General features: G+C 36.0%; 1 protein-coding gene across 6 annotated transcripts in view; it reads right to left on the bottom strand.

Moving 5' to 3' along the window:
* Positions 1–20,360, bottom strand: part of CHRM3 (cholinergic receptor muscarinic 3) — a 275,139-nt gene that overhangs the window by 20,778 nt on the left and 234,001 nt on the right. The gene's annotated exons all lie outside the window — the stretch shown is intronic.

A 20,360-nucleotide genomic window follows, 5' to 3' on the forward strand; every position in this document is an offset into this window, starting at 1 on the left:
GAAGGAAGGAAGGAAGGAAGGAAGGAAGGAAGGAAGGAAGGAAGGAAATCAGAATAAATCAAGCCTTAATATCACTTAAGACTAAAAAATTTGGCCATTAGAAGGCAAACTGGAGCCATGAATACACATGCAAGTTTGCTGGCATGGACAAAGAGAAGGTCAGATGGAAACGGGGGGCATGCCTAACCCCTAACAGAAGAAGGAAAAGAAATACTTGTATCAGAAGAGGGAAACGGAAGACATTTACAGCTCCAGCCATATTACAGTCTCTAGTACAGGAGAGTTTTAGGGAATGATGGGGATATACCTTACAGGGAGCTCGTGGTCAGCGACAGCACACAAAATCTCTAGAGCTATTAACACACTTGCAAGCACTTGTTACCTTAAGGAGATGAAAGGTTGGGATTTTACTCTGTGTGTGTACAGAAAAACCCCCAGCTATGAGAAGGCAGCTTGGCAGGGTGTGACCTGAGCTCCAAGCTCCTGAGTGCTAACTTCACTGTTAGCAGTTTTTTCCAGGTGCACTGCTGGATTGGGATGCTGTGTAGTAAATATCACAACGTAACTTCGCAGTCACACCCCTCACAATACAATGGCTCAGAGTTCACTTGACCACCATTATTTGCTGGGTTTTTTCATTTATTCATTAAAACTTCTGGGCAGAAATCAAGCCAATCAGAAGAACAGGAGTTCAAATCTGGAAGCTGTGAACCTGAGTAACCAAATCTCAGATGATTACACTTACAATGCCTTACTCTAGTCAAAGGCAGGGAGCACCAGTCATAATCTAAACACATAGGTGGAGAAAAAACAGCAGTGCTAACAAAATGTATGGGGATAACTGATACACAGGGACACTGGGCAGGAGTCTGGAATGTCTCATTTAGCAGTAACTGAAGAACAAATTCATGATGCTTTCATTTTACTGTATACGTATCATTCATTTTGCTGGCTGCTTCAAATACTTGTTCATCTTTAATCTGATTCACTTGATCATCCTTGCGGGGTCCCTTCCAATTCATATATTCTGTGATTCTGTAATATGACATAACTCATAACTGTTTTTCAAAACATCTACATCAATATTAAATAGGAATGTCTTATTGCGAACCTAGGAAGTTATAAAAAATAATTTCTCCATTAGAAGGTTTCTTCAAGGCAGATTTTTCCATTAAGTAATTTTCATTGCAATCTATACTTAACTTTAATGGACAGCAGTGAAATGTAAGCAAATTCAGACAATTTAATTGTTTAGGAGGTGTATACTAAACGTGGACGGCAACGAGGTTGTTCTTTCTGTAAAAATTAGGAAGATACTTTTTTTTTCTTCTAACATGTAAAGAAATCCACAAAACCAACTGTTTTTGTTTCCTTGATCTTGTAAAAACCAGTACATAGGTCAACACTTTCCAATTAAAAGACCCATTCAAACATCTCCTGTATATACTTAAGCACAGAGTCCTCGGTTAGAGAAGTCATTAGGCTAAACTGGGCCCTGTTCTAAAAAGGAGTGATTGGTGTGCCATTCTGTACATCACTTTAATCCCTCATTTTTATAAATGGGTATAAAATCCATGAACCTAATTGAAATGTCCAAGTCCCAGCTGCATTATTCCACAAGATATATTCATGCCTTTGGAAGAAAATGCCTTAAAGCTAATAGGAAATAGCTAATAGCTATTTAATTTGACCTTTTCTTTAAAGCCAGGTAAATATCAAAGCTTAGTTTGCATGTGTAGATGAAATTTGATTTGAGAAATCCAAGTGGAACAGTGATACTTTCACAGGTCTTGAGTGATGCTATTACACCTGATTAGAACGGGACCTTGAGTCTGCTCCCTTTGCTCATCTTCAGTAGTGGATACGGACAGTGCAAGCAAACTTAGTGGAGAAATTCAGATCATTCAGCATTGCAGAAGGTTGCCATTAATTGGATTAATAAATTCATACTTTTTTAGTGTGACTTTGCAAGATCTCTCTCTCTCTGTTTTTGCCTACTGCTAACCAATAAAGGCTGAAATTCAACCTGCAAGGGAGTTGCATGGGAGACTCCCACTGGCTCTGGGTGAAGACTGTCCCAAGTGCTCAAAAGCTTCTTGGAATGACTTTTCTGTCCTTATGAGGCTCTGTTAGACAACTCAGGTTGTTTACTTCCAGGCTGCTATGCACTATCATGCTCTTAACAGATTTGCATGTAGCCTTTTAAATAACAAACAGTCCTGATTTCTTTTTAATAATTTTATTCTTCTATTTGCCATAAGAACTTCACTCTTACCTCTTCTACACATACACAAACACCAGAGGTTCTTCATATCTGTGTTAATACGACTTTTCTGAAAATTTGTATTGATCTCTCATTTTTCTTTCAGATCATTTCCATTAATGCAAAACAGGAATAAAAACCTACTGTTCTTATTCAAGGTTTTTTCTAATAACTCACAGAGGCAAATAAATTCATAAAGTGTAAAATAGCAATGAAGTATTATTTTTCAATTGTTTGTTTTCTGGAAAAATGATATTAAGTCTGGATCATAGTAAATGAAGGACAGCATTTATGTCTTCACTCAAAATACACTCAACGGCAAACAGTAATTTCCAAATACACTTGCCTATACAGAAGTGTTTGTTACTCCACAAGTTTAGAACTGTAGCTTACAGAATGGATTCTGAAAAATTAACTAATAAACTGCATCAAAACTGCATAAAACATATAATGCACCAAACTGGTTTATTTTCCACATTTTAACTACCCAGAAGGAAAACAATGATCTGCAAGCTTGTTTTCTATATGACTGGGAGATATTTGACCTTCTAGGCAAGCCAAGATCTGACTGGATGTGGGATATACAAAATAAATAACTTTTTTCTTTTATCTTAAAAGAACTGGCAGCATATATTCACCAGCCTTTATGCAATCAGAGAATGATGAGGACAACTAGTTAAGTAGCAATTCACCATTGGACAATTAGAGATGGTTTAATTCAGAATTATTTGTAGGAGTCGGGTACTAGATGGATGATGTTCTGAGTGCAGGAACCCAGCTGGACCACTGGGAAACATTTAGCTCTTCACTGCTCTGTAGCTCAACCCTATGAATGCCCTCTGCATTAGCCTGTGGGCTGAGGTGGTTGTATCCTCTGTGCCACTCACACATTCTCAGGGGATCTTGCTCACTCTGTCAAGCTTATAATTTCCATAATATTTTTTATAGAATGTATAAGTTATTTCCAAGCAGAAATTTCCATGAAGGTCTGTTACACAGGTAAACCCTATATAAATATATATACATATAAAAAACCCAACAACTCCAAATCAGAGGCTGACTTGGTTTCTCACCCAGATCTGGCACTCTAAAGATACTTAAGGTATTGTTAAAAACTGAATTTCAGCTTTGACAGTTATTCCCCACACATTTTTGAATACATGCAAAATTCCCACTTATTTTTATATCTTTATATTATTTATATATATATATATATAACTTTATATTTTTATATATTTTTATATCCATGTTTGTTGGTCTTGTTCTAAGATTTTGGTACGTCTTCTTCAGCAACAGTTTTAGAAAATTATAATTGCCAATGATATTCTGAATTGTTATTCAAATTATCACAGGATAGTATATATTGCTGTAGGTTGGCCAAGAATATCGCCAAATCAAGAGACATCAAAGCAAACCAAACCAAATCATTATCCATATCACAGCTGTAGTGATGAAACCATAAAGGCTTTAAAAATTTAAGGGGAAGCATAATACATTTCTGAAGAGAATGTTTGATGGAAACAGGATTGTGGATTAGATAATCCATCAATGTGACCCTCAGACTTGTGATCTTAATTAAAATACAGTCTTCATTCAGAAAAGCATTTATGTAAGTTCTTCATGCATGCATGTTCTTAAATCTGGTTAAATCTGCTACAGATTTAATGTGCCTAAGTCTACTATGCCCTTAGAGAGTATGTTGCCTTAGAGACCACACATATAGTCATGAGTGATATAAAGTAACCTGAATATAATGCTAGGCAATTTTAAAACTAAACAAAGTTAATTGATTGACATGCTGGTTTTATGCAGGAGCTTTTAAGATTCCAAAGAAATAAATTCTGCTGAAACTATGCATTATGGTTGACATCCATCTGAGTGTGTTTAAAACATTTATTATATAAAGCTCTCAAGAGCAAGGTGTAACATACTGATTATTTCTCCAACTAAAGAAACACTTTACTCCACAAAACCAAATCGTAAAAAAACCCAGTGAAATAATAACATTTACCATTCATAACCTAATATATTTCCACTAGCCTGCAGCACAACTGAAACTAATCTCATTCAACAGATTCTTTTTCCTGAGGACCATATTGTGACCATTTACGAGCCTTGAGAACAAATATTGCCTGTGTATCACCTAGGCCTTTGAACACCGGACTCTGTGAATGTCCAGCCAACATGTACGTGCTAAGGAGCCATTCCTCTGTGACACACCCTATCCTGATGATTTGATGCGAGTTTGCTTGAAAAAGCAAATGGAAGATTTCCTGAATCAAACACAGCTGCTTCTTACACAACCACTGCACAAATCCTGGTGGAGATCCTTTAATGTCCTTAGCCATTGCATGGTTGACAAGATATACTGAACAGAGAATTCAACAAATCATATCAAATCAATGATTGCTTTCTCAAATTCCACAAAAAAACCTCTCCCTCATAATTTCAGAAGCTTATCTGAAAGGTATTGGTCTCACATCTCTAATGTAATTAATGTCTCCAACGAAATAAATGCCTCGAACTTACAGGAAGTCCATCTGCTTTCAGATCTCAGCATGGAAAATGTTTTCTCTCTGACTTTGAGTATTACATATTTCTACTGAAGCTTTTTAAATATACAATCTAATTTACATATAATTTTGTGACTGATGGCAGAGCTTCAAAATAGTGCTCTATGAACTATGGAAAAAATAATGGCTACATCTAAAGATAGTTGTAATTTTCTTAGCTCAGTGAAAGTAAATTTGGTTTCCATGAACCCTGAGGCCATAATTAATGCATGTCTTCAGGCAAAGGGAGGATAAAATGCACCTGGACTTCTAAAACTATAGTTTGAAAAAAACAACTTTCCAGTTTCAGAGTTTTTCCAGCACTCTTCATGAAACTGCGAAAAAAGTATATGGACTGATCAGTGTGAAAGTGGTAAAAAAAAAAGACTCATTTGGTAGAATGTTTGGAGCAGCTTAGGACAGGCTATGAATAAAACTGGGCATGTGAAAAATGTTATTTTTGTTCAAAAGAAATGTTCCTTTTTTTTTTCTAAGAATGAAAAGCCCATAATTTTAATTCAGAAGAGGGTTTTTTTTCTCTTTTGATTTATTTGAAATCCAAGTAGGTTTCCATATTGACAATGTAAAAAACTATTTCAGTGTCAAAATATTTTACTTTGATAATGTCAAGTGTGTAAAGTGTTTTAAATATTTACATTTTAAAAATATCAGTAGTTAATCATTAGTCTACATAATGCATTTACACCCTTTTACATCTAAAATTTCAATAGAATTGCTAGATTCCAGAGAAAATCTTCTATTTCCTGAAAAATGCATTTAGCAATGAAAATTGCTGTACCTGAAGCTTTCTGGCCAGCTCTCTTTGTAAGAGATGAATAGATTTGAAGTTACCTGTACTCTGCTGAGGCACAGGCACAACCTCAATAGAAATTGTTCAAAGTAGAGCTTTTCTGAGTCTCTTTTTTAAAAGAATTTTTTCCATCAAGCACTATTGCAATATTGACCCAAACGGCTCTACAGGAGGTTCAGAAGAACAAATTCAATTACAAGACGAGAGAGTGTGTTTCCCTTGGTCCTTTAAATGCTATACATGCCCAAACTGAAGAATTTATCCAACAGCACTCAGTTTTGATCCCTCTGAAGAATTAGAAGAACTGTCAACAAAGGAATTAAAGCATCAATGCCTCAAAGATGTGAAAGAAATCTCTGACTTGATGTACAGGAGTAAATCATTAGAGACAACATGAGGATGCTGTCCAGTGGAAGAATCAGATATAAGGTTATGCTAATTATACAGGTATCTTTTTAGATATGGTTTATGGCATTCAAGTATCATCCTACGGCTACATCTCATACTCTCTCATGTCACTCTCAATTGGATTATAATTAAAACCAGTTTTCAAATCTTAGATAACTACTTGGAGATAGTTCCCAGGGGTTTGGAGTATGAATTCATCAGCTTTTAAGGAAAGAGAAAGTAAGGTGATAATTTTAGAGCTAAACTTCTAATACTTCCAAAGAGAGTCACATGGCCTTTTGTGAAGGGAGAGAGTGTCCCATCTGACATCACTTGCACTCCTGAGAGTCAGGTCAACCATTTAGTTCAGCAGTCAACCTTTTTTTTTCTAGTTCTTACACTGATTTTAAGACTTTCAAACAAAGTTCATCATGATATCATTTTCAATGGTGCTAGTAAAGCTTTTCACTCTAAGTTGTGGACTTGTGCACATGAAAAGTCTGGAAGACCAAAGGTGGCTAAAGGTGAATTTCAAAATACAGACTCATATAAACTTTAAGATCTTGTTTTGTGCCTTAGTTGATCTATTTGAGTAGGAAACGAAACCACAATTTATTTAATTGTCAAGACTATAGCTATTTATTTACAAGAGCACTGTGTCTATGTAATTAACTTTTAAATTCCTGAACTCTCAAAGAACTGCTAATTTGTCTTTCATTTTTAGTATCTCTAAATGTTTCAAACTACTCTCTCCAAGAAAACATAAAAAAAGGTTTCATATGGTTTGAAAATCTTAATATAGAATTCACCAGTTATAACAAGCATCATTATAGAAGTCATGAATCATCTTTTGCAATAAAGCAAGATGGCTAACCTTTTAAAGTAAGTTAGTGCTGCAAATATTGCAGCAGGGGTTTTTTTTTGACAGAATGAATTTCCTATCAAGGGCAACTGCCTAGGTCCTTGAATTCCCAGCTCATCCATACCTGGCAACCTTGCCAGCTCTATAGCTCATGGTGTTAGAAGTCTGTTTTATATCCAGGAGGAAACCTTTTCCTCAGACTGACACATTTGTTAACCCACAGAAATCAGGCAAGGGAACCCTGTGCTGGTGTCTGGCCAGCTCTGTTGGTGGCAGGCAGAAAGCCCAAAGCTGTTCCCCTGTGGCTGCTGAGTAGCAGAAATAGGGTCTTGAAGGGAAACAGGTATATCTTTCCCTAAAGGATGAAGATATAACTTCAGTATGTTCTGCAACATACCATGGACCTCTAAGCACAGCTCTGCAGATGCTAGTGTCAAAGTGACATGAGTCTTGCTGCAGGCAGGAAGTGTTGTAAGACAGATAACCACAGCCACACTCCCTCCAGCAATGCCTGGTCCCATTTCCATCACCACGAAAAATTTGACATGAAAGGATCGGATTTGGGCAGTCATACTCAGGTAGGATTTGAGTCCAGTTAAAATGGCACTGGAACTTTGTCACAGCAGAGAGTCAGTTACAACTGACTGTGATTGGTTATATACCCACATACCCTTTTCACTAATTAGTTCTTTGGGTTTAGGTTTAGTTTCTATGTTTAAATGAACAGGAATAAATGTAGTCAGCATGTTTGAAAATTTGAACACATATTACTCACTACCAATCTATTTTGAAGCCTGATCTTACACATTAAAAATGTCATTTTCTTAAGAAATTGTAGATTTAGTATTACAGCCCTTCATTGCAATCACTGCCTTAGCGCATGGACTTAATGAAACAAACCTTGGAACATTATCAATCCATAATTTAAAAAAAACCCCTTGGTTAGATCTAAACCAGCTTGTTTGAAAGAAGGAAGACATCATTCCTTAGTAAAACCTATTCCTTTGCCAAACTTTCACTTTTCCAGTTTGGCAGTGGACATTTACAAAACAGATCACTAGTTTGATCCTTGCCAGGGATCAATATACTGTGCATTTATACAAATAAATACACTCTAGCTTACTTAAATGAAAAGGTTTGGGAAAGTTAAAAGTACATCATAACAGGACCAAAGAGAGGGCAGTTTGATATATTGATTATGGGAGTTATTACTACTGATGTCAATATAATGTATATGTGTATTTACAGAGACTGCTGGCAAGATTGGCTCTTTTCTCTCAGACCACATCTTTAACTCCAGTTAACAGCAGTTTATTATCAGGAACAAGTTAATCAAAGCTGAGCGTATCAGCAACAAGTGAAGACATGCATGTGACAGTATGTGTACTTATGTGCATACTCTTAGAATGTATTCTTAGTGATTATGGAATATTCATGAAACTAGAACAAATGGTCATCAACTTTTTTATGGCTCACCTAATTTTCTTGTACTATTTATATACACCAGAGTTTGTTTTTTTTCACAGCTTCATTAAAAGACACGGGAGAAATAGGAAATGACTAGGAAGACAAATCAAGGACTCCAAAGATCTACAACATGTAGTCATCCAACTACAACCATGTTGTGAATATATATATATACATATATATATATATCAGTCAGTTTCTTCTACAGAATTAATTTGTTTTCTGTGTGTATAATAAATTCTCTTAATGTGAGTGCTTTCCTGTAGCACACAGCTCTCTCTCCTCCTGGGAAGGCAGGCTGCACTGAGATTCCTTACTTGCTCCCTGGCACAAGAGGTACATTAGCTATTGAGAAACAACTGGTTTTCCTCAGCTTGTTACTTTTCAAGAGATTGGTACCTCTCTCTGCATTGGTATCACACACATTTGACTCAGGGAGAGCAGCTACTGGAACTGCATCTCTGCACAAAGAGGGAGGCAGCAGCTTTTTGCAGTTTCTCTCATTTCTGCCTTGAGCACCTGTGCAAGATTAGTAATAATCTAACCTTGAATAAAATTTCAGTAACTCTGAGGAAGAAGCAATTTACATCCCCAAATTTCTCCTTCACACTTCTGCTTGCAGTTGCCTGATATTATTGCATCAGCTCTAGAATACTAAGTATAACCTGTAATTCCCAAATATCTACTATTTCAAATAAACTTAGGAATTAGGCTGAGGTAGATTTCCCGCTATCTTCTTTTCATAGATACTAATTTAGCTGATACAGATTTTTTACGTGGTAACAGAGATCCTGTATACAAAGGATAGGATCTTCCTGTTCCTTTTAGAGGGTGCAAAATGCTAAAGATGCTCACTGGAAACAAAAAAAATAAACCAAGCTCTGACAGAAGTGCTGAGGGTGGTCGATCCCGTTTGTTTGAACTCTCCTTTTGGTTTGCTGCTAATTTCTCATTTACTTTTTCCTCTGTATCTCCGTCTGAGATTCTCAAGGGAACCTCAGTGGAATTCCTGAAGCTTCTCAGGTCTTTTCCAGTTATGTGGATTTGCACACAGGATTCCTTGGCACAAAATGGAAGCAGCCCTATGTAGCAAGTTTGGCTGTTTTGCTTCTGCTAACCATAATTGTCAGAGTATGATCTACACGTATGTGCAATGGTTGCTTGGGAGTAAAAATGGTTACTGATACTTTATAGAGTTCTAGGGAAAAGTTCGATCAACACATACTTTCTATCACAGTAACATATATGATTTATCTTTGCCTGCAAATTCTACTTGTAGCAAACGATGTCAATTAAGCAATCAGAAATCAGAGGTAGGTGAAATGTGAACTCTCTCTTCCAGCAGGAACTTCTGACATGCTGGTATTTAATTCTATTTCACCTTTAGAAGTGGACTGCAATGACTTACAGCACTTTGCATCTATTTAACAGTGTATTAAGCTGTACGCTGCTTCTGCAAGTTCCATTTTTAATTTCTGGCTAGGCACAACTGTCTCAGTATTCAGAGGCAAGAAACTTCCAGGACATACTGAGTCCAGATGAAAATGAAATCAACTCACTGTCTATCAAGTAAAATCTACCTGAAAAATTCATATTGATTTTTGCCAAGAAAATACTCCTACAGAAAGTTTTAATGCAAATATTTCTATGGCTTGGAAATTGTACTTCTTCAGAAAAAAAAATAATTATTAGCATCTTAGTTCCTAGTGAGTGAGAATACAACCCCAGATGGTAAGTATTTGAATTAGAAAACTCTTGATACCAGATGAGTATTTTTGCATATTTTATATATAAAATGCACGCACTTGTGGACTATGATACATGTATCAAATCTAGTTCTGAAAGATGCTTGGAACTCAATTTCATAGCAAAAAATTGGTTCAGCAGAAATATTAAGGTTCTTTTGTCCCATTTGTCAATGAATCAGAATCCTCAATGCCAGACAACAAGTGAATTGTGTACAAGGGCTAAAATAACGGAAAGAAAATGGATGCTTGGTCATTGCTAATGGATAGTGCACTAACTTCCCTTCTTTACTTTTGTATATTTGTGCAGGAACAATGGATAGTCCCTGAGCATTACCACACTGCTTTCCAGTAGCATCTTTTGGTAAATCCACTGGTGCTGATCAGAAAAATTTACTATGCAAATATCTGTGCAATTGCCAATGAGAAAAACATTATGTGTGCAATTGATTTTGACTTCCCTAACGGAACATCACTTAGAAATCTGAGATTACAGAATCAGACTATATATATATGTAATAGTGGAAAATGTGAAATAATTAAAAGTATCATCCTTCTGAGAAAAAATCCTTTCTACAGTATGACTTTACTGTCATATTCATTTTAAATATTAACTATCCAAATAAAATTGGTAGTTCATAATATTAACCCTGAATTTTGGAAAAACTACAAAAATAAACTGCTTTGGAGAGACATCTTCATATTTTGAGGTCTTTCTTTTAATTTTGAATTAATTCTATTTTAGTAATTGTTTAACAGGTGAACATAAAACTTCCCAAACACAAACAGATTTCAGGCTTAAGGTTTCAAAGTGATTCTGCAGCAGTAGATATCCTTAACACTTTAAGCCTAGATGGGAGCTATATGCCTCACACTACTTCAGCATAGTAATATTATATGTTGCAGCTAAGGGAAAAAGCTCTTTCGAGGTTCTGTTCTTCGGCATGTGAACAAAAGAAAAAATTACATGCTTTATTTTTTCCACACAAGTATGATTTTATCCTTTAGTTACAAATTAATTTCAGTTTTATTCATGACCCACAGCCATTTCTATGGTATTTCATATTAAGAAGACTGAAAGGCTGAAAGTAACAGTACTGTAATAGTCAAACCAGCTTAATCTGTACAAGATACTTAAAAACTAATTAGAGATTAAAGAAGAAAAATAGAAAAGTTTGAGGAAGAGAAGTCCTTGAGTTATGGGAAGAGAGTGAGGAAATGTATCGTTTAAACAAAATGGCAAGTACAGGAGAAATACTTAAAATGTTGAAGGGCACCAAGTAATTTTGGAAATTGTAACAGAATCGGTGAAAAATTATTCTCACAGGTTGTCCTACATCTTCAAAGAAATTATTCCCAGTAATGGAGCACAAATATCTCAAGAATAATCCAAAGGCTAACAGCAGGGGCAAAAAACCCTACAGTGCTGCTCTAAGAAAGGGAGGATTTTATTTAGTGTTATAAGAAGGGTACTCAGTTATATATGAATGAGAGAGGATTTCCTGGTGCTCTGGTTTCAGCTGGAGGTTAAACCATGACACCTGGCACCATAAACTATCAGCCTTTAGGATACATTTGAAGTTCTGAAGAAAGTTTTTAAAATGCTAAACTGGCAAACGACCTAAATAAACTAAACTGGGAAGTGAGAAGTACCATAAGCAGGAAACTCACATAAGCAAAGAGATGGTCTAGAGGGTCCAATGAGTTTTAGCTATCTAAAGTTTTCTGAAGTCTGTAAAAATGTAGTTTTAAAATTTAATCTGAGACAAAGATTTATTTGTCACCCAAATGTTTTGCAATGGAAGAAATCAGTACCAGTGAAATTTAAGACTTTTGTTCTCTGCTATTATAGACTCTGAGAACATATTTACCTTGCCAGATCAAATGTTATATGTATCAGGAACAACTGTAATGGAAAAGGCTTACTTCACTACATTTACACCTGAAACTCAATAAAAATGTTATTACAGGTTTTAAAGTTTTCATCTTCTGAACGTCTCATCTACAATAAAAGTTTACAACATCTTTTGACACATTAATCACATTTTTGTGCCCTTTTGTGCTTGTAGGAGCTTGTGAGTTTTCAATTCCCATGAAAAATACTTTTCTTCCTTTATTTTTTTCCAGTCAATTATGGTTTGCTTGCATTCATGCACAAAGTACTAATAACAGTAATTTGAGTAACTGTTCCCACCAGTGATCACTTACAGCTCATGGACTACATCCAGCATAAAAAAATCCTGTTGCTTCAAAAGCTACAGATGCAGCCTGTGCCACAGGATGGCCAGGCTGAGACATACAGCTCTACTGAAATAAGAGCTCAACAATGATGATAATGAGAGTTAAAGCACTTCTGTACCAGGAGTAGGGACATTTAGGGACTATTATTTTAGACTATATCTACTGATGAAGATCAGTGCTTAATGATCCTTAATCCCACACTTCCTCAATTTTTTTTTTCTGAGTCTGTTCTTTTCTCTCAAATGGAGTTGAGATTGCTGTGCAAACCTCAGCAATGTAATCAGAAAATATATATAATTTTATTTGACTGGTGGAAGTGAGGAGTTATTGAAAACCTGCCTGTGCCACAGCTTGATAACCAAGAAAGAGTGAGAGGTGAAGATGTCAGCTCAGTAAGACAGAGATACTTTTCATCTCACTTGGGTGAAGTGAAAGAGTGTGAATGGAAGTGTCACAACACTGCAGGTGGTGTCTCACTGAGCTCCTGCTGTCATGGCCACACATCAGCTGGTCAGTCAGCAGGAGACTATAAAAGGGGGAAAGCTCTGCTTTTGCATCAGATCAGTCAAACAACAGCCCTCGTGCATTAGCAGAACATAAACACAAAAGCAGTAATCCTGGGCAATGAAGCTCACTTGTAATGTCTCCCATGAACATGGGAAAGCCAGATTACATGGGTAGGACCCACACCGGAGATGTGATCCGACATCTGGAAACAAGCTGGTGGAACAATCCAATAAGACCATGTTCTTACCATGAATTATACTTCAATTGGACTGGCAAGGCAAAACTTTAGACCACAGACTAATTTTAATTACTAGTTCTTGAGGGGTTTGGTTTTTTTTTTGAGAGCAGTTATTTAAAAGACTTTTTGCAACTTCAATGAAGAAGGAAATCCTCCTGTCAAGTAAAGACTAATTAATAAAAGTAACTAAAAGGCCATACTGAACCTCCAGGTGTATCAGTACTATTTCATACAGCTTATCTCTAAAACTAAAGCAAAGCAATACCGAAGACAACTACTAAAATGCACCACATTAATAAAACTACTGCATTAGTGACAACTTTATGAATTAAAGTCTTGTGTTGTAAATGACATTTGAATACAGGTATTACTAACTGCAGCAGGTCAATACAAAGTTTTCCTAAGTTCATTCTCACTGATTTCAATAAAGAAAACAGTTTACTTCTAGGGATTATCTCTATTTGCTCATGGTGCCCTTGTTTCTAAACGCTACAGAGCTAAATTTAAACCATGCTATAAATAAGACATTTCCTTTATAAGTATACCCACAGACAAAATTCTTAGCATCTGGTAACTTTTTTTACCCCTTCTGTTACCCCTTCACTCCTACCTGCCTTTTCCCCCAGTATTAAAAACGTGGCATCACAGTGTATAATAGTATTTTTACTAATGGTTTTTCACAGAGAAATAATTGATATCACTAGCAAAAACATGTATTCCTAGTTTTTGCACTGCATTTCTTCTCAGTATATTTAAAGCCATAATTACAAACATATCTTTACTTTGGAGGCTACATATTGAGGGCTTTACTTTTATGACCAAATTCTTAAAAAGATCTTCTTCTCTGTAAAAAAGGTATTTTTTTTCATTTGTAACAATCTTTGTTGTCAATATGGTTAAAAACTTTGATCTTAGACATCCTCAATACATTTTCTTCACAATGTAAAAACTGATTCAGTCTATTGAAAGTGACATGCTTCTTGTAACCCAGCATATAGACAAGCTGCCAGACTAATTGGAAATATCCTTTAAAAAGGAAGTTTGAGATACAAAATCCCTGCAGGGATCAATTATGAGAGCAAGCTATTCACAAACAGAAGAAAAATAAAAACTGAAAGACCTTGCTGCAAATAATGATGGCTGAGAACAGTAAAATAGTTATAAAAAATGTCCAGTGATGTTACACTTGTAATCCTTTCTCTGGACTTAACTATTTAAAAATATTTTCAATTTATTTGTGAAACAAAGAAAGTGGTATGCAGTCTGTGTTGGGTGTTAAACTGTATGGAGATTAGTCTACAGGGTTATGTCCATCTTTTTCAAAGATGTCAAGAGTGAAAAAAAGGAAGTCTGTTACTTTTAAGACATCAACTGACATTGTCACATGGTAGCCTAACCTGTAATGGAGTAGATGATGAGCAGCCTCACTGGATGACTTTTATTTTCAGAGATTTACCAGGACATAAAATGTGATGTGAATTTGATGTGAATATTGACTGACCTGTATCTAAGTGTGGCTGCTCATTATTTGTGAGTTCAAATGCAATATGTATTGATTTGGATCTGCAACATTTCCCAAAGTATGGTCAACACCTTCACTGGACTTTCAGAAAGAAAAATTTGAAACCATTGATCCTTCACATCAGGGCTGACTCTCTTTCCTGTGACTGCTGAACATAACAACCAGTTTCACTGACAACAAAGGGTAAAACACTTACTGTAAAATGATACTTATTGCTGAAACAGTTATTTGAAGATTTTAAGTGGGTGAATCCTCTCAGTAAGGTATTAGAAAAGCAAGAAGAGGCCCTCATGGTATGAAATATATTAGGAAACAACTCACAACCTAAGCTGGAGGGTCTAGTTCATCACATCTTATCATCTCATGTGAACTTACTGAATGATTTTTATACATTTGAACGTTGACAAACAATTGTCTCTGATTTTGTCCTGCAGTCCTCTCCATCCAACAAACCATGTATTGTGCGGGAAAGCCAGGCCTGAACATCAGCTAAAAGCACCTAAAGAAAGGTGTCTGCTTTTTCCTCAGGCCTAACTGCTCTCACTACGTGTAGTCTCTTCTTGTGAGTTGAGGCTGGATATTGTGTTTTAGAAGTCCACAACACTTCAGAATAAGACAAATCCCTTTATCCAACAGATACTCAATTACCTTCCAAGTGGATGTGACATTTGCACAGATTTCACCACACTGTGCAGAGCAAGTGGCAATATTCCATCTGTGAATGGGGCTGATAAAGAGCAATCAGCTTTGCATCCAGACCTACACTGTGCCTACAGAACAGCAATAAATATTCCAAGAAAAGAGACGCCACATTAATCTACTGCAGAAATTCTGGCCATTTACAAAGTCTCCAGCCAATCTCACACATCCTGCACTGACTCATATTACCTCAGGGCATACATATATATATATACATTTATACATATATACATATATATATGTCTCCAATGTCAGAATACAAGACAGCATAAGATAGTTGCCACATCTGTGTGTCACTGGCAGCTTATATACAAAAGTTGTCAAAAGCACAAGAAGTGAGGAATTATCAGATTCCACGACAGAATTAAATGAAAAATCAAAAATATCAATAGACATCTATTTTATCAGTCTTTGACAGGTTTTTCAGGAAGAAAAGAAATATAAGAAACATCAAGAGAGACGTTTGTGAGTGAAAGCACATTAAGTGAAAATTTTTTCTAGTCATAATGAAATTGGTTTAGTTTGGTTACTAAATATATTCTGTAAATACCCACAATGTACTCAGTTCTATACAATGTACTCAGTTCTGTACTCAAAATTGGGCTAAAAGCTTTTCATTTGTGTAAGCAAAATGAAGTTATGAGGAGAAAGTTGCTGGGGATGAGAGCCAGAAACAGTTAAATTTTGATGTGTTGTCCAAGATTTTGGGGCAGAGTTCTCTACCTTTCTCCCTTCAAGCTAGTTTCACCTCAGCAGGGACCCAAGGATTTTTCCTATGGACTTTAGCCTATAGTAATGGTACAACGGGGCGGAGACTTGACCACAAGGTATGGGCTAGCTTAAATTTTCCCCTGCTTTGCAAAGAGGTGCCATAAATCCCAAGCACCATACAGGGAACTTACCAGGGACTGCTCTCATAGGCAGCATGGAGGCGGGCATCCTACCTGTGCAGAGGTATATTATGAAGTGGAGGGCATTTGAGAAGATAAGGAGGGAAGACGCTTCTGCATTGATCCACCTTTAAATCTAGATCTGTATATTGAAGAGAAGTCGGAGAGGAAAGCACGGTCAAGAAGACTTGTAGATATGTCTAAAATACCCCAGGCAGCAAGTGAGAGATTAATTCATGACCTGAGGAGAGCAGAGTTGGGGAAATGAGTGTCTTAGTTTAAGGAAATCCAACACCTATGGTGGTCTTTCGGAACAGTGCTTCTTACCATGGGCTTTAAGAGGCTGTGCTGCCTAAAGCAATAAGGAGCAACAGAGTTCCTGCAGACCCAAAACGCCTTTTTTGGGAAAAGTGGAAACAGATAGCAGCCAAATTCTATTCCTGAAGTCTTAATGCAGGTCCCAAGATACTAAAGTTGATTGCAAAATAACAAGAACATTTTAACAACAGCTCAGGTATTAAAAATGTTGTACTTGATACACCTAAGATTGTCCTTGCAAAAAATGCATTAGAGCAATGTTGTATAAACAGTGATTTTCCACACTCCAGGTCTTTCTCCTCTTCTTTAATTTTAACCACAAAAGAAAAACAGAAATAGATACCTACAATTTTAATTTTAAACTCTCTTCATTTTCAAAATTGATTTAAAAACTCAAGCTCTTTATGGTTTTCAAAGTGGAAAAGTGCCTCAGAAGAAAGGTAGCATACAGTTTATGCAGCAGTTAGGGCCCAATAAGGTCCCAGTAAGACCTTAACTTATTTCTTCCTAAGGCTGTATTAGTCTTCTCAACAGAGCTTTATTTCATCCCAAATGAATACTTCTTTCAAATCACTACCCAAATATGTGTTAATGAACATGCAGTTAATCTAAAAGAATACCAAAACAGTATTAGTTCTTACAAGAACAGATTTTACTTCTATAAAGCACCTTCATCTTAGACACTATTTAAGCAGCTTATGTATGCCTGCAAAGCATATTAAGTTTCTAAGAGGAAAGTGTCCAGATGAGAGCAGAACATCTGTATTAAGGCTGCTACATAAATGATACAAGTGCTGTTTCCTACTTATTGTATTTTCCAAAGATATTCAAACTACATCTAATTATCATCTTGTAAAAGATATAACATCTTACAGTAATGAAAAGTGATTGAAAACTTAAAAATAAAAAGAAAGAAACAGAACTGTGATAGCTAAAAATGACAGCAATCTTTCAGTTTTGTTAGGAGCATAAATTTCTGTAGTAATTTAAATAAATTATAATTTTAAATTCCTTTATATTACTATAGGAATGTGTCCACAAGTTCTGAATTTTGTTTCATGAAATGTTTTATAGTGTTCTCTTAAGTGAGAAGGGTTGCTTTATATCCATCCAGGTATGCCTGGAAAGTCACAGCTTCATTTGACTGGTCTGAGTTTTTCTGTAGGATCTTCTTTATTTACAAAAAAATATAGGCAAAATTGTGCAACAAAGATCTTAGAAACACCAGGAACAGTTGTGACTGATAGTGCGGTTACATTAGACTTTCTGACAGTAATTTAGGTTGTAGTGAGAGACCATTTCTTCCTTCCGTGTTTCTCCAGTAGCTCCCTGCAGTGATGGGTCACCCTATGACTCGTGTCTGCAACAACTCCCTGCACAGTTGTGCCTGCAACATACAACTGACCTAACACTTCTAGCCAAAAAAAAAGGCTTCCTGATTCCTCCTGCTGCTTCTCCAAGATGTGGAAGGTGGTCAAATCTGTCATCTCTGCTTTTGTCTGAAGTGCAGAGAAGGTATAGTTACACATTTCTGAGTTCAGTTTTCAGATGCGGAAAGACAAGTCTTCTGAGCTGTGATTAAAACCGATTAAGCAGTTTAACCTCCTGAGAAACAAATATGTCATCTATTGACCCCCACAACCTCCCCCCTCCTTCTCCCTAGGAGATTCCCATGCTTCTACAGAAGCAACAGAATATTAAAAACATTTTCTAACAAGCTTTTAAAATATTTAAGTGCTGGTTTAATTTCTCATGATTATAATGATTAACTGCCACTACATTTAGATCCTGCTCCAAATCAGAAATAGGAAGCCCACACTTTATTCTAACAGCTGTCATGTCATTACTTTTCATCTGATTATTGCAAGAAGTGCTAAATAATCCAGAAGTTCTTTTATTATCATTAAATGTCAAATTTTCCTTTGCAAACACAAATACATCCTATAATACACCAGATCCTCTAATATATCACCAAACTTTAACTGCCACAATCAAAATAACCAGCTCTTACCCATCATACAAAGACATTTTTCATTAAAAGAAAGTGCCAAGTTGTTTTCATATGAAAAAACAATGATTTCTATATACCTCCAAAAAGTATGCAATGAACACAGTGGTTCCAATTTTAATTGGGCAAACCCCACTACAATGTTTAAATATTTTCTGTTCTTTACTACTATCAGTTGAACTGACTGCTTGGTCTCAGAGAAATTTAGGAATCAGACATACAGAACCTCTTAGTAGTTTCCTGCTAAGTGGTCACTGAAGTCTGAAAGGCAGTATTTCTTAGTGCCTGATTGCTGAAATTGAACTAACATGGACTAACAAAACTAAATGAAAAATAATTATTTCCGAACTGAGATTAAATACCCTTCAAGGAAAGCCTAGAATTAGCTATTTTAACATTCACAATTATTCCTCTGAATTGCATTTTAAATTTCAGAGTAATGTGCAGAAAAGTTTTGGGATATTAAAATAATTTTTAGGACATGCAACCTTATGAGTCAATTTATTTTCTCATTTGTATCACTGTAAATTTAGAGCAACCTCACTAGGAAGTCAGGAGTCACTTCGCTCATGTTGATGTGAACTAGAGTAATGTAGTCCCATTAACCTTTCCTTTCCTTGATTTCTCCCTTAAAAAGAAGTAAAGACTAGAGGAAATTAAAGAAATTGTCCAGTGGATTATATTTCCATAGGACTCTGAAAACATGTTATTTTCAAAAGAAAAAGGAGCTGCCATTAATTTTCTGCTTTGCTTAGAGGTCATTCAGAATATGAGTGCTGGGAGCTGAAGAATAATCGTTCTTCCAAGATGATCAGCCCTTGAACTCTCAAGATGGGCATGAATAATCACAACTGAGTATATAATCACATATGAGCATACATATACCTGCGGATATATTCCCATATATGGGACTTTGGAAGATGGAGCTAAAAGACTGTAATCCACCTTTGCATCACCTGGCTTGATGTTCATGTTGATATCTCACTTACAAATACTGCAACTTAAATTAGTTCTGTTTTGTTTTGAATCATTCAAAACATTGCCCCCTCCACTCTAAATTAATTTTCATCAATGTCAAGCCTTGTTTGCATCATCAAGCAAAAACTACATTTTACAGTTGCCATGACAAACCAGTAATTAGTTTTCTTTCATTATCAGAAATATTCATCAGTAATTTATTAGTGCACAACTGCTGCCTACAACTCCTCCCCTCTAACCACTTCCTAAGCAGTCTCCTGCCAGACATTATGCTAAAATTTCCTTTCCAGCCTCGGAGTCATACTCCTAACTCCTGTGTATTTGATTGTGCAGTTTTCATTTAACTGATTTGGAAGGAAGGCCACCCATACTACCCCTACTGCTTTTTGCATACACTCTTTTCTTCCTTTCTCCTTCTCTCACACACAGTTACACCAAATGTCCTGGGAAAGCAAAATTTTAAAGCTCCATTTGGAGGTGAATATTTTTTTTATTGTATACTTATGTAAACATTTTCCCTAACATATATTTTGAAAAAAATTAGCATTTCTTTTTACATTTCAATAAGTCATCCAATCACCACAGATTAATATATGACAAGTATATGAATCCTCTTAAATAACCTACCTATAGACAGCAACCAGGAATATGGACTTGGATTGTGAAACTTCCTTTAATTTCTAAACCTATCCACTCCCAGCTCTGGTGACACAGAAGAACTGATTGGCATTAATATTTTCCTTTTCTGTGCAAAGAGAACTAAGCAGCGTGTGTTGGATATTTTTATGGATACACAGACCTTCTATTAGAGTGTAGCATTCATAAACTGTGACAGCTATTTCTATGTGTTGGCAAAGCAAACAAGATTGAAT

The sequence above is a fragment of the Neopelma chrysocephalum genome, unplaced genomic scaffold (genome assembly GCF_003984885.1).
Source record: "Neopelma chrysocephalum unplaced genomic scaffold, ASM398488v2 Primary Assembly neopelma1_23, whole genome shotgun sequence".
Lineage (NCBI taxonomy): Eukaryota > Metazoa > Chordata > Aves > Passeriformes > Pipridae > Neopelma > Neopelma chrysocephalum.